Source organism: Dipodomys spectabilis, unplaced genomic scaffold, assembly GCF_019054845.1.
Source record: "Dipodomys spectabilis isolate Male_0828 unplaced genomic scaffold, ASM1905484v1 ptg000157l, whole genome shotgun sequence".
Lineage (NCBI taxonomy): Eukaryota > Metazoa > Chordata > Mammalia > Rodentia > Heteromyidae > Dipodomys > Dipodomys spectabilis.
Window position 1 is genome coordinate 22,342,017 of NW_024870834.1, and position 13,265 is coordinate 22,355,281.

General features: G+C 37.8%; 1 protein-coding gene across 2 annotated transcripts in view; it reads right to left on the reverse strand.

Annotated features, from left to right (window-relative positions):
- Window positions 1-13,265, reverse strand: part of Sipa1l1 (signal induced proliferation associated 1 like 1) — a 335,149-nt gene that overhangs the window by 295,920 nt on the left and 25,964 nt on the right. For both annotated transcript variants that reach the window (XM_042692744.1, XM_042692740.1), the window contains exon 3: window positions 8,821-8,914. The gene's annotated coding sequence lies outside the window, so the exon portion shown is untranslated. The remainder of the gene's footprint in view (window positions 1-8,820; window positions 8,915-13,265) is intronic.

The following is a 13,265-nucleotide window of genomic DNA, read 5'->3' on the forward strand; positions in this document are numbered from 1 at the left end:
ATAACCATATTATTCCCACTGAAAAATATTCCCTTGCTTTCCAAGGCACTAGGAGATATGACTATCAAAAGCCTATCATCCCTGACATTCACTGATTTCAGGTTTGTCCTATTCTCAGCTTCAAAAAAAACTTGATAGATGGGCTGGGAAGGTGGCTCAGTGGTAGAGTGCTTGCCTTGCATGAGGCCCTGGGTTCAATTCTTCAGCACACATAAGCAGAAAAAGCCAGAAGTGGCACTGTGGCTCAAATGGTAGAACGCTAGCCTTGAGCTGAAGAGCTGAGGGCCAGCGCCCAGGCCCAGAGTTCAGGCCTCACAACCAGCAAAAAATTAAAAAAAAGAAAAATTGACAGACATCTCTCTCTCATTCCCTTTAAGTTATACTCTCCAGATACACCAAATGGATCTAGCATGCCAAAACTACACAATATCTCAAGATATAATTTCAGTGACAACAGAGGCACTTAGGAGGTTTTAAAAGCATCCGAAAATACTAGGTTGAACATGAAACAATTTAGAGGCCTGTAAATTCCTGAGCATCACTAAGTAACATGTAAGCAGCTGTCTATTCAACCTTCATGCAGGACTGAACTAGGTTATAAAGGATTTATGAGATGAAATCTTGTTTTACAAAGCATATGACAAGTCTTACACAATAAAGAATATTCAAAAGTTACTTCCAAGAAGCATTCAATTACCAGTGAACACAAACAGAAACAGCATAATTCCAGACTACATAAGAGTACAAAAGTTCATTCATCACTTTACACACGTGACCTAATTTATAATCTTTCGAACATTTTTTTGTATCTTACTAAACGTTTGTTGTCTTAAGGCAAAACACCTTTAGCAACTTTGTGAAGCTTACATTTCTCACTTCCGGGATGTGCATGTATTTGTATGTGTGCATACACATGTACACACATGGTTTGTCCCGAGAATGGATGATCTACCAAAGAAAAGTCCCAAAGTGGCAGCTCCATGGAAATCAGAAAGCATGCAGTCTAGAACCAGAAAGATACAGATCCCTGGGAGAAATAGTGCCAACAGAAAAATAGAACTTGGATGGGAAGGGGAAACAATGGAGGAAGCTACAATGCTTGATAAGAAATGTACTCATCATCTTGCCCATGTAATTGTAACCCCTCTGTACAGTATTTTCACAATAAAAAAAAAAAAACAGAACTCATTGATGACCTAATACAGTTTACCCATTTGAGTTTTTATGGTCGATAAGTAGAAAACTAAGCAACTGAAAACGAACTAACCACTATCTCTGAGGAATGCTAAAGAAATAAGAACAATGAATGCTCTGTGGCCAGTAAAATTCAGATGATAATATTGTACACAATGAATAATGACTTAACCAAAAATTTGACAGAATTATCACTGGGAAGATGGAAAATGAGATGTGGGGGAAGATAAATTTTCATCTTCTGTAGGAAGAAATCAAAAGATAATAATAACAACTGAAATTGCAAGCTCATTTGAAAGAAAAAGAACAGTTGCCTCTGAAAGAGTCAGGAAAGATACAGAACAGGGATTTATTATTTCAAGTCTTGTATCTCTATTTTTCTAGCTATTTAAACCCAGCAGGTCTGGAGATGTAGCTGAACAGTAGAATGCCTGCCTAGCAAGCATGAGGGCTTGAGTTCAAATCCCAGTACACAAAAAAATTTTTTAAAAAGAATAATAAACCTGACATAATGATTACTTTGCTAATAATTAAAGTTTAATTAGAAACAATAAATACTTCCAATAAAAATCAAGTAAGTGTTCAACATTAGGCTTCTGAATTTTTTTCTTAAGTTACAAATTTAGTTTGAATAAGACACATGAGAAATGTACACAATTATAAAAAAGTTAGAACTCGTACTTTACACTGAAAGATGAGTCATTCAATAAAATGTTTAGTAGAACATTTAAAAATGCTGATTCTGGGCTGAGGATGTGGCTCAGTACAGAACATTTGCCTAGTGAGTATGTACGAGGCCCTGGTTTTTATCTCAAGCAAACACAAATAAAGAAAAAAGCCAAGTCTTATACAAATATAATCAATTTCCCGATAAATACTAAAAAAGACAATAAAGCAAGTAAAACTGTCCAAAAATATTCACACCATCTCTTTTGGGCATCTTCAATATGCCCAAAAAGGCTCTTCTACTATGAGCAAACAGAGACACAGTATTTCATTTCTTCAGAAAACAAACATATTATTTAAGCACTTTCAAATGCTGCTCAGAAATCCCAAAGACCAGTCTCACATCTGTAACAGAGTTATGGACCCATTACCAATTATTTCAAATAGAAGTCTATTCCACTCAGTCTTAGAGCTTGAATTTCAAAGCACAAAAATGGAAGGGAGGGAGGGAGGAAAGGCGAAAAGGAGAAGAGGGAAGAAAGAAAAGGAAGAAGAGAGGGAGAGAAAAATACCATTAAAAATTTGGGCTGGGAAGGTGGCTCAGTAGTAGAGTGCTTCCTTGCATGCATGAGGCCCTGGGTTCGATTCCTCAGCACCATATAAGCAAAAAGAAAAAAGCCAGAAGTGGCACTGAAGCTCAAGTGGTAGACGCTAGCCTTGAGCTGAAGAGCTGAGGGACAGCACCCAGACCCAGAGTTCAGGACCCACAACCGGACCCAAAAAAAATATTTTTTTTTTTGAAGAACACATACATTTTTTAAATAATCTAGCAAGTTATCTCATTCCTGGCATCACTGTCTCAGAAAATCCTCAAGGAAATTCTACAGACACTTTAAGTAATAGGTTCAAGATGGTGAGGTAACTTCTGGTGGATGCGTGTGGTCCATGTGCTCACTCCTGTACGATTGTGCAACTGAACATTACAGTCACTCCACACTGTTCTGTGTTTAAAAATAAGTGCGTATATGACCATATCCTGCCAAACAACCATAATACCACTTAACCTCAATTCAACCACTGCTTGAATGAACTTGTTAGGATTACATTGAAATAACAGATTCAAAACAAGTAGCAAATATATTGCCAAGGAATGTGATGGCAATATAATGAGAAGAAAAATTCCTCAGTCAACAGTAAAATGTAGATGAGTATTTAAATGTATAAGCTAAACATGTAAGTGCCCAACAGAAAAATAAGGCAATTGTAAAATGTGGAGGAAGTAAATTCCTCTAAAAGTGGAAGATATCACCTCAAAAAGGCAGTTCATGCAGGTGGCAATAAAACACAATGCTACTTTGGATCTATCCAAATAGTTTCATACATCTAGAAACAAGAGAAAAATATAAAATGAGTTTTTAATATGTATAATATATTATATAATATGCATAATATATTATCCAGAGCACCTATCCTCAGTCTGATATGAAATCTATGCATAGCAATAGCACCTAAAAGTTCTACTACCCAAATACTTCCTGTAATGCCTTGTATTGGCAAATTCTTAGTAAACAAGTCCACACAAGAAACTGAGCCAACACACACTCTTTCCCTTCTGTCAGCTACCAAATGTGTATCAGCCAAAACACTAATCAGGAATAAGATAGCATGATAATACCTAAACTACAGTTTATTGTGTTTTTTAGCTTCTCAACAAAATAGAGTTTAGCCAATAAGTCAGTCTACCAATAAAGTTGTTTCAACCATTCAGGTACCATATTTCAATCATAAGACACATTAAGGAAACAGCTAAAAAGCTGACATGACATGAGCTCCAAGCTATACCACTTAGAATTTTTTCACTCCTTTAAGGGAAATGTAGCACAAGGATCCACAAATAATGTACATGATCACACACTGGCTAAACCTTGAACAACAAGAATCATTATTGAGAACTTAAGCACCAAGTGGCTCATGCCTGTAATCCTAGCTACTCAAGAAAGAGGCTGAAATCTAAGGACAGAGTTGTTTGAAGCCAGGACAAGGAAGTCTCTAAGACTATTATCTCCAATTAACCACCAGAAAACTAGAAGTGGAACTGTGGCTAAAGGCTAGCACACTAGCCTTGAGCAAAAAGCTCAGGAACAGCGCCCAGGCCATAAGTTCAAGCCCTATGACCAACAAAAGAAAAAAAAAAGAATCATTATTGAGAAATACCCACCCACAGTTCTATAAAAATGCATAATCATACCTATGAATATTAACAGACATTTCAGTTGCTTAAAAATCTCTGAGGAAAGTGGTTAAAAAGAAATCTCTGAGGATGTTATTACTTTTATCAATAGAGATAAACTATTTTCATCTTTCATTTGTCAAAAACAACTCCTCCCGGAAATGCCCTTCTTATTACTCAAAATAAGCAGAAGTATTGCTAGAATTCCATTTTGCAATTCATCTGGATTACTACAGCCAAATGTTCTCACAAGTATTAAGCATTCACAGTAAGTTACTTAGGATGACAATTGAGTAAGTAGCGCTTAGCCTAGCACTACTTTGTCAGTGAGGAAACAGCATTATTTTTTTTTTTTTTCCGGTCATGGGGCCTGAACGCTGGGTCTGGGTGCTGTCCCTCAGCTCTTCAGCTCAAGGCTAGCGCTCTACCACTCGAGCCACAGTGCCACTTCCGGCTTTTTCTGTTTATGTGGTGCTGAGGAATCGAACCCAAGGCCTCATGCTTGCAAGGCATGCACTCTGCCGTTGAGCTACCTTCCCAGCCCCGGAAACAGTATTATTTATCAAAGGTATCCTGTTATCTAACATAAAAAAATTCAAGATCAACTGTCCACTTAGTGGTCTGTTTCACACTATTAAACGCAGTAAGAAGCATTTACGTTCATCATCTTATATACTTAGGTTGTATACAGTTTTCTTTATATGTGCTTTGTATAAAAATGGATACTGCTGAGCTTGGACTCTTTCTGCATGTTAAATTATTAATAATAAGCCAGATGCCAGTGGCTGAGATCTGAGGATTGCAAGTTTGAAGCCAGCCCAGGCAGAAAAGTCCTGAGAGATTTTTTTTTTTTTTTTTTGGTCAATCATGGGGCTTGAACTATGGGCTTGGGCGCTATCCCTGAGCTCTTCAGCTCAAGGCAAGCGCTCTACCGCCTGAGCCACAGCACTACTTCTGGTTTTCTAGCCTCTAGATTTTAATTCTGCATAATTCTATGTTATTTTACCATTTCAGTGAGACTGTATTTATGTTGTACTTGTGTAACCTATGAACACCAAGGAAAGTTTGCCAATAATGAACTAGGGCAAATACAAGTAAAAATAACTTCTAGAAAGCATTTAACAGCTTACAAAATCCTTTAACGTATTATCTAATCTGATCTCCACAATAAACTTCTAGTATTTCAGAAAGTATCATTACTTTAAATGTGAGAACAGACTCAAGTATTTAATAATTCATAGTTAATGAATGCAGAGCTGAACCAGAAATATGGTCTTTTGAGTCTAAAACCAGTTATTTTGTCTTACAGCTATGATATCTCCAAAGAAGTCTGGCATCTACTGCAAGGATGTCTAAATCTGTGTAGTTTCTGTTCACATCAAAAGTCATAGTGTAAAGGAAAAATCATTAATTAAATGGGAGTTAAAAGACCTAGATTGTAGCCCTGAGTAATACTAACACTAAGACTTGATAGAAAATCACTCTACAAATATGATTCTCTGCAGCTGCATTATCAAAATACTAATCCTCAAACTTGACATCCAGAAACTAGGACTTAATCAGTATGGCACATCAGACCGTATGTTAAAATTTCATAGATTAACCGTATGTTAATCTAATGTGAGCTGGGTGAAAAACCACAGCTTTAATACTTAATACCTTTAACTGATAATAAAAATAAAAGGTATTATAGGACAGTTTCCTATATACCTCAAAGAGGTGAAATGATGCATGAATACAATGTATGAGAAACCCCCTTATAAATAATAAATGCCTTTTGTAGAAGTGTAAAGCAACTGTTATTCTCTCAAAAGTATTAAATTTTCCATGTGCCAAATATGTGCTCAGTCAGGATCAAGAAAAAAGATAATGCTCTCAAGGAAGTAAAAAGCTATCATGACCTCAACTAACTGCTTAACAGTGACAAAAGGCACAGCAACGGCCAATAACATCCTCAGGGCTTAGAAGTGCCTGGAGTGATGGTAGAATGCAAAGTCAGGAGGATTTGTACAGAGGAAACCCTTGAGCTAGATGGCATTCTAGAGAAAGGATGCAGCATACCTAGTAAGCCATTTAAGATGGCTAGAACATAGTATGAAGGCCGCACAGAACCCCTAGGGACCTTGAAACTCTTTGACCGGCCTACAAGGTCAATGCTAAAACACCTAACTACCAAAAACTGGAAGAAACTCAAATGCCCTTCAACTGGTTCAAACTGAGTATATTCCTACATTGAAATAGGAATGAGCAATAAAATAAAATAGTAATACATGATACAATTAAATCTCAAATGCATTATGTTGAATCGAAGAAGCCAAATTTAAAAGACTATATTCTATAAGACTCTATTTATGTAACTTTCAGGAACAGGAAAAACTATTCAAATTTTCGATGTTTTCTACTGGAAATAAGTCAGAGAAAGCAAGGATAAGGGAACATCATGAAGAGATAAAAAAGTCCTGTATCTTCATTGTGACCATACAACCACCTGAATGTATCAAATCCCACATAGAACATCCAAACATTCAAACACAATTTTATTTTCGATTTCAGTATCATAAGCATATACAGTGTTTTCCAAAAGTCATAAGACTTAGCCAATGTCATCATGTGACAGATAATGAATATACATTTGTATATTCTTATGCTAAAAAAAATTTTTTTGGGGGTGGTCCAGTCGTGGGGCCTGAACTCTGGGCTTGGGCGCTGTCCCTCAGCTCTTCAGCTCAAGGCTAGCGCTCTACCACTTGAGCCACAGCTCCACTTCCGGCTTTTTTCTTTTTGCTTATGTGGTGCTAAGGAATCGAACCCAGGGCCTCATGCATGCAAGGCAAGCGCTCTACCACTGAGCCACCTTCCCAGCCCGCTAAAAATATTTTTGCACTTTAACTTCTAAGACAGTAAATTGTGAAGGATATTCTAGATATAAAAGTTATCTTGAATACTCAAAAATTTTAAACAATAAAAAAAGTTTCTAAAGCCTAAAAATTTAAAACTACTGCTCTAAGTTTTAGAGAAGCAGGAAATATTCCAGCAGGGAAAAACAGAGTGATACAGGTAAGAAGGTGCTACAAAGGTCTGATCAAGGCTGGGATGGACTGAAAATTAGGTCCACATATCATCTGTAGTATATTATAAACCTCACCCAGTTTCTCTCAATTGGCCTGCTTTTTTGTTAGTGTACTGACCAATTTCCATACACTGATGGTAAAGTTAAAGAACTAAGCTGGATGCTAATGAGTAAATTTAATTCACTCAATTACTACTATTTACTCTTAGCACTGACTTTTATATATATTTAACCTTGAAAAGTAGCCCTCTTTTTTTTTTTTTTTTTTTTTGCCAGTCCTGGGGCTTGAACTCAGGGCCTGGGCACTGTCTCTGAGCTTCTTTTTGCTAGAGCCACAGTTCCACTTCCAGCTTTTTCTGCTTATGGATATTGAGAAATCAAACTCAGGGCTTCATGCATGGTAGGCATGCACTCTACCACTAAGCCACCTTCCCAGTCATAAAAGTAGCACTCTTAAAAGAGATACTAAGCCAGGCATTAGTGGCTCACACTTGTAATCCTAACTCAGGAGGCTGAGATCTGCAGATTGTGGTTCAAAGCCAGTCAAGGCACAAAAGTCCATGAGACACTTACCTCTAATTAATCACCAAAAAAAAAAAAAAAAACAACGAAGTAGAGCTGTGGCTCAAGTGTTAGATCGAAAAAGCTTAGGGACAGTGCACAGGCCCTGAGTTCAAGCCCAGGACTGGCAGGAAAAAAAAAAGGTACTAAACTAATAGGGAAGTAATTCAATATCTCACGGTCAATCATACAAATTAGGTAATTATTTTAAAAGCCAATTTGGTATTACTTCTCTAAAATACATTTTTTACTTGTATACATAAACGTAAAGTACATAAAAGTACAAGTTTTTCCTATGCAATGTGGCTTTCTGGATCGGGGCATGGGGCAATTAGACTTGTTCTGTTTTTGTTTCCACATTGGGGGAACTTCTAAATGCTTGTCCTATAAATTAAAAAATTATTTCATTACAGATATGTTTCTATAATTCTTTTATGCCCAGAACTATTATTTAGCCAGGACACAGAGACAGAGACAGAAAAATTATTCTTAAAACCATCCTTTTTTTTTTTTTGGGTCCGGTTGTGGAGCCTGAACTCTTGGCCTGGGCGCTGTCCCTCAGCTCTTCAGCTCAAGGCTAGCACTCTACCATTTGAGCCACAGCGCCACTTCCGGCTTTTTTTGTTTTGCTTATGTGGTGCTGAGGAATCGAACCCAGGGCCTCATACATGCAAGGCAAACGCTCTACCACTGAGCCACCTTCCCAGCCCAAAACCATCCATGTTTTTAAGCTGTAAGTAAATAGAAGATGACTGTATGGATGGACAGATGACAAACTGATCAAGTACCATGTGATGAAAATGGTTTTAGAATTCTTCTCACGCACACATAAAAGTTAAACAGCCATCTTTAGTATGTATGTCTGCATGTATATGTCAGTGTGTCTGTACATGTTTTAGCTGCCATTATGTATCATTTCTTTAATTGTTTTTAAGTAGCCAACCTACTGATAACTTAGTTAAACAAAAATCTGTCTAGAGAATTCAAATTAGATTCATTTTTAAAATTCATGCATACTTACATTCCAGAAATCTAAACAATTCCAGACTAGCCAAAGTAGCTGCGAATTATTAAGATAAGGTAAAATTAGAACTCTTACCTGAAAGTATAGTCCTTATGATTCTACCTTTTATAAAAATCTTCAAAATTTGATTACAGTCAGTACTACAGGAGATTCCAATACAAAATTTCACCTATGGATTGAAAGAGAAAATACAATTAATTTAAAATATATGCACAATGAAGATAAACACATCAATTTAATCCAAGATAAGATTCCCATACATTTGTTAAAGCCAAATAGTTTCTGCAAGAAAAGTGTTTCTGTGATATAAATCCAAAATGGAAAACACAGCAAGAGCCACACAGCTTCAGCTAAAACTATCCTTCCATCAGCCCTTACACTGCCTAGGCTTAGATAGAGTAACCCTCTTCAGCCTAAAAGTTCATTCTCTACTAGAAACCTTTTACTTATTCTTTTTAAATAATATTTTAATAGACTACAAACAAATTCAAAAATTCAATTTAAATCTAGAAAATATGCAAAATGGTAAGATCTAAATCCCAAAATAGTAACTCTGGAGCTGTGATCTCTTTCTTTCTTTTGTGTGTGTGTGTTGTATATGTATGTGTGCATGCCCCTTTTGGGGGCCTGAATTTAGGGTCCTCATGCTTCATTGCTGGGCTAGCTCTCTACCACTGAAGTCACACCTCTAGCCCATCATTCTGGTGGTTAATTGGAGATGGAGTCTCGAAGACTTCTCTGCCCAGCCTGGCTATGAACTTCAATCCTCCAGGTCTTAGCCTCCTGAGTAAAGTAGGATTACAGACAGGAGCCACTGGTGCCCAGCAAGAGTCATGATTTCTAAAAAAATAAAATAAAATAACTGATGGGCTCTCTGGGGTCCTAAGCTAGAGTAGCAGAATGGAAGTAGGGCAGGGGACTGTTGCCTTGACCATAGCTGTTCTACTTTCTTTACTCACAGGGCACCCAATATTTGCAAACACATAATTAGCCAAAGACACTGTATCTGAACTTCTAAACAAACATTTAACTATCAGCATAGGATAGGAGCCTATGAAAACTTATGAGACTTATGATCTAGCTGGATGAAGTAGATCACATAGTAGGTTATACAGGGAGGAGCCTTCAGACATGTCTGCTCCATGGCCCTTCCTGCCTCTCTCTCTCTCCTGTCTCCCTTCAGGTGAAATTCCTTAACTGTCCCCCTTAACACACGCTTGCTACCATGGTGTTCCACCCAAGCACATGAGCCCAAGCAAACTGGACTTAACTTTCTGAAGCCATGTGCCAAAGTAAGGCCTTTCTCCTTTAAGTCCTTTATGTCAGTATATGATCACAAAGATGAGAAAAGTAATATGGAATCTAGTGATCCTATAGGGTGTTTCTGCATATCCACCTACAACTGGCAAATTAGTTCGCCTTCAGTGAGGAAAAGATCACAAGAACAGGAGAACACACCAGAACAGAAAAAGAATTGCACATATGCTACTATCCAACTAAATATGAAGTCCATAAATTATTGAAAGCCTGAAACTATGAGACAAAAATTCAGACAGCTGCTTCTAACGTTAATATGAGGATTGCCCAGAGTTAACAGAAATCTACTTATATAAAGATCCCAAAGCTGGGCACCGTGGCTCACGCCTATAATCCTAGCTACTCAGGAGGCTGAGATCTGAGGATTGCAGTTCAAAGCCAGCCCAACCAGGAAACTCCATGAGAATCTTATCTCCAATAAACCACTAGGAAAAAAACTGAAAGTGGCACTGTGGCTCAAATGGTAGAGTGCTCGCCTTGCGCTGAAGAGCGCAGGGACAGCGCCCAGGCCCAGAGTTCAAGCCCCACGACCGGCCAAAAAAAAAAAAAAAAGATTCCAGGCCCAATGTGAAAATTGTTCAAGTCTTGGGGGGGGGGGAGGGGAACTTTCCTGGGCTACCAGTGACTGCTTAGCAAGTATTGCCATGGGTATTCCTCTAGTGGACCCACAGGAAACCCCCCTGATCCAGGCTGCAACCAGGGGAACCAGCTCCTGAGACAGTTACTGAAATGAAAAATATGCATACTATTAGTACATTTTGAATTTTAGAAAAGATTTATATGGCACAGCTAAGCATGTCATGGAAAAATACAGAGCACATGGGCTGGGAAGGTGGCTCAGTGGTACAGCGCTTGCCTTGCATGCATGAGGCCCTGGGTTCAATTCCTCAGCACCACATAAGCAAAAAGAAAAAAGCCGGAATTCAATGAAAAAGCTCTGGGACAGCACCAGGCTGAGTTCAAGCCCCATGACCAACAACAAAAATCAGTACTATAAAATACAGAAGAAAAAAAAAAGAAAAAGAAAAAAACCAAAAGAAAAAAAATCAGTACGAATTCATACAGCAAAAATAATGTCTTCCTTCCCTTACACAGAACATGAAAATAGCCAAAACAACAATTTTTTCTTATGAAAATGGGTTTACTATATAGCCTAAATAATGTGTTTTCACTACATTATAATTACTTTCCTCTAATATGTCAACTTCAAACTAGTTCAAGTAAATATTTTTCTCTGTGGTACTTTCCTTTAAAACTTGGACTTTTTAACATTTATTCTAAGACAACAGCCTAACAATGATCTTTCATTCTATTCATTTCCTGTCCAAATGGCAATTCCTCAAATAAGCACATTGTTGCATGAGTAATGAAAATAAACAGGCTAAAATACATAAAATAAGAACAAAAGCTTGGTGCTGATGGCTCATGACTTTAATCCTACCTACCCCAGGGAAGTTGAGATAAGGATTTCAATTCTGTGCCAACCAAGGCAAACAAATCCAATTAAACAGCAAAAAGTTGGAGATGAAGGTGTGGCTCAAGTAACAGAGTACCAGCCTTAAACAGAAAAAGCTAAGCAAGAGCTTGAGGCTCTGAGTCTAAGCCCCAAAACCAAAACAATTAATTTAAATTTTTAAATGGAAGCCAGATGTCAGTGGCTCACACATATAATCCTAAACTATTCATGAGGCTGAGATCTGAGAATCATGGTTCAAAGCTAGCTGTATAGGAAAGTCCATGAGACTCTTATCTCCAGTAAACCACCAAAAAACTGGAAGAGGAGCTGTGACTCAAGTGGTAGATCGCTAGCCTTGAGCAAAAAAGCTTAGGGACCAACACCAGGCCTTGGGTTCAAGATCCAGGACTGGCACAGATTAAAAAAAAAAAAATTAAGGACAGACATAAATAATTTATATGTATGACTTTTTTTAACTTGCTCCTAGCTACTAAGAAGGTTGAGATTTGAGGATCCTGGTTTGAAGCCAGCCCAGGCAGAAAAGTCAGTGTGACTGTTATTTCCAGTATCTCTAATAAACTGTTCAGAAAAAGTTGGAAATGGCACGGTGGCCCAAGTGGTAAAGCGCTAGCACTGAGCACAAAGAGGCTCAGGGACAGCACCCAGGCCTTGAGGTCAAGCCTCAGGACCAGCAGAAAAAAATGAAAAAGTATAGTTGTTCCATGTTATTTCCAAAGAGAGGTTTACATGCTATTAAGGATACTTTGTTGGGTGCCAGTGGCTCACCTTTGTAATCCTAGCTAATCAGGAGGCTGAGACTGAAGATCACAGTTCAAAGTCAGCCCAACCAGGTAAGTCTGTGAGACTTTTTCTCCAATTAACTACCAAAAAACCAGAAGTAGAGCTATGACTCAAAGTGGTAGAGTGCTGGCCTTGAGCAAAAGAGCTCAGGGACAGCACCTAGGCTCTGAGTTCAATAACAACAACAAAAAAGAAGTTATGATGCTGGGAAGGTGGCTCAGTGGTAAAGTGCCCGCCTTGCATGCATGAGCCCTAGGTTCGATTCCAGCATCATATAAGCGGAAAAGGTCAGTGGCACTGTGGCTCCAGTGGTAGAGCACTAGCCTTGAGTTAAAAAACTGAGGGACAGCACCCAGGCAGAGTTCAGGCCCATGACCAACAAAAACAAAACAAAAAAGAAGTTTTGACAAAAAATGGTCCCAATTCTGCTATTAAGTAGCTGTAAGATACTGGGCAAGTCATTTAATCCTTGAACTTAAGCTCATATGAATAGTATGTTTGATTTCTAGGATATTTTTTAGTTTCCTTAGCATTTTTCTAAGGCATTTTCTCTTCATTTCTCTTGAATTCCTAAAGTCAAATATATCTTTAAATGATAAAATACAACACTTATAAACTAGCTTATATTCTAACAACCATCCGCTTAGCTAAATGGTAATTTTAGAATATTCCAAATTTAATCATTAGGAACAGATACCTTGTCTTAATTCAATTTCTCCAAAAAGGAGAGATTGGAATGTACTAGCACCTCTGGATGGCTACTGAAACATCTTCTAACTCTGCCAAGATACAAGATCTCATTCCTCTTCCTCCTCACCCCTAGTCCATCCTCTCAGAACCTCTAAAACCTGACTTAAAGCTATCATGCCTACATCTATATGTGAGAACTTCTGTATACATTTTTATCATTTACATTCTAGATATAACCTTTGTTCATCTTAATCAG